This window comes from Megalobrama amblycephala, linkage group LG21 (assembly GCF_018812025.1).
Source record: "Megalobrama amblycephala isolate DHTTF-2021 linkage group LG21, ASM1881202v1, whole genome shotgun sequence".
Taxonomy (NCBI): domain Eukaryota; kingdom Metazoa; phylum Chordata; class Actinopteri; order Cypriniformes; family Xenocyprididae; genus Megalobrama; species Megalobrama amblycephala.
In genome coordinates this window covers 29,368,838-29,371,733 of record NC_063064.1, presented here as the reverse complement: position 1 = coordinate 29,371,733, position 2,896 = coordinate 29,368,838, and positions in this window count along the sequence as shown.

Here is a 2,896-nt window from a genome sequence, read left to right as displayed (position 1 = left end):
CGTGGACATGACGTCAGCCTAGCCGAGGATGCGGCTGGACTCACGTGTATTACCATGTTATACAACAGATGAAAACAATGGCGTGGCGGTGGAGATCTCGCGTGGTAACGAACCTATATAACACCGCCTTTCAGGGTTAAATTGTGTCATACATATAATATTTGGGCTTTATAATTTTGTTAAAAACTGCATTGGGGCGTGATATGCCATACGTTACGTCACGGGATGGGAACTTTAAAGAAAATAGATCAGATGGCACATAGTCTACTTTACTCAACCTCGTTTCGTTCCACAGGCACACCTTCGTTCATCTTCAGGACACAAATTGAGATATTTTTAATGAAGTCCAAGAGTTTTTTTTTTTTTTTTTTTTTTTACATTTTTTTATATCTCCCATAGAAAGCAACGAAATTACCACATTCAAAGAAGAAGTATTAAAGACATTGTTAAATAGTCAACATGACTGCAGTGGTTCAACCTTAATGTTATGAAGCGACGAGAATACTTTTTGTGTGCAAAAACAAAAAAACTTTGACTTTACTCAACTTTTTTCCACTTCGTCAGTCTCCTATGCATTTGACATTGTGAACGCAGTGCAGCGCTTCCGTGTTTACGTCCGAACGCCGGCTCATTATTGGCTGACGCTGTTCACGTGAGCAGCACGACGAATCTATGATGCTGGCGCTGACATTTCATCCTACCCAGGCTTACTGCACGTGCGCACATCAATATTACATCATTTTATCATGATAAATAACACAAAATTACTGTATTTGCATTATTGTAAGGGTAGGTGTAGACCAGGCCTGGTTCTAGGATTGCGTGACTGGGGGGGCATTTCGAAAACTTGGTGGGGCAGCATAATATGATTTATGATTCATAGGTTTATGACCCCCCCCCCCCCCCCCCCCACCCCCTTTTAACTACTAAACAGTTTCCTCCATTTTTCAGATTTTTTCAGATTAATAACAGCTTCAAATTTAATATTAATCACTGTGATTCTGAAATTGAAACAATAGTACATTTGTTTTTTGACTGTTTAGTTACAATTGTTTAAATAGACTGTTTAGAGACTTTTGGTCTAACATACGAATGGCTTAAAATTACAATTAATTTGATTACTTCATTTTCTAAATATTACATAACTTTTGGTATAATAATGGAAGATACACACATTCAATTTCTACTGAACAATATTTTCATTTTGGGAAAATGTTATATTCATGTTATATTAATTTACTGTAAGTTCCTTAAAACAAAGCCATTGTTTTCTGTTTTTCAGAAAGAATTTTGGATTTACTCTAAATCTTTAAGAATGGTAAAATTTAAAAGTGGAAGAAGACAACTTGGTTCATTGAAGAAATTTAAACCATTAGAAGACCTGGTTACATGATTCTTTCCTTTTTCTTATTTTATTTAAAGATCTACTTTTATTTAGTTCTGTCCTACAAAAGCTTCATAAAACACTTTCCAGAAGACAAAATAAAAACAATTTACCCCCAACCATCCTGTGCAAATGTTTATACCCCTGAATTTTAATGCATTGTTTCCTTCTGGAGTATCAGTAAATGTTTTCACCATTTGTAACAGTTGGGTATGAGAAGAGTCCCAAACATGGGCCTAATCATAAAGAAAATCATAAAAACAGTTGTAAATTAATGACACACAGTACTGAGAATAAATTAAGTGTATGTAAACTTTTGAACTGCTTAATTTGTGTAAAGGCAGATATTATATATTGTGGGCTATATGTAAACATCTCATAATAATACATTTTTGTTGCAGTGCCAAAATTTAAAAAAAACTATTTTTGATCTCACTTATTTATTTTTTAAATTATTGATATTTTGCAGAATCTGAAAGGTGTTATCACATCAAATAATAGGCTACTATTCAACAAATAGCGCATATGCTGATAGAATATTTTAGAGCTGAACATAACTGAGCAAAACTATTTTATATTTTACTAGAATAGTTACATCTATATTTTATTTAGTTTTTAATTTATTCATTTTCGAGATTTTTCATGACTTGGAAATCGCAATTTTAAAATTCCAAGCTAAATTTCCAAGTGTTCCATGATCGTGTAGCAATGTAGTAACAGTGTGTGCACGTTTAAATAGAGACTAGAGCGCATTTGAAGGAGCTGCATATCATCTGCTCATGTGATCGTCAATGGCCATCTTGAGAAGTGATCAAATAAGTGCAAAAGTCTTGGAAAACTGCTTAGAAAAAGGATGTGGATGAAGACATGAATGCTTTTTACAAGTTGAAATCTTGCAATTATGGCAATTCTAGCATGGTGTGAGCACCTGAAGTGCTGAGCATGTCTGTGAGGGAGAACTGTAAAAGGATGAAAAATACAACCGCACAATGTTTCTGGTAATTCGCGTATGTAACTAATTTAGTGTTTATATATTTTTTACATTTTGTGTGCTATCACAAAAAAAAAAAAACGAGTATCCTGGGGATGTTGGAGGGGCACAAGAGAAATCTGGGGGGGCATTGCCCCTCCTAGCCCCCCCCCCCCAGACCCGGCCCTGGTGTAGACATTAATAAAGCACAATTTGATAAGTAGCATTTTTTCACTATTGATTTATACTTGTTCTAACGATTAATGCTATATCATGTTGTGCTACCACTACTGTACTTGCATTACTATAAGGGTAGGTTTAGGGTTGGGGTAGGTGTAGATGTTAATATAAAGCCATAGACCACGTTAATATCACGCTAGAAGCACAATCTGATAGGTAGCATTTTTCGCTGTCAGATTTTGCTACCCACTGTTTTCAATGGGAGGCAGCAAAATCTGACAGGTAGAACCACTGTAGTCACATTGACTATTTAACTACTTCTCTGGACCTTGAATGTGGTAATTTCGTTGCTTTCTATGGGG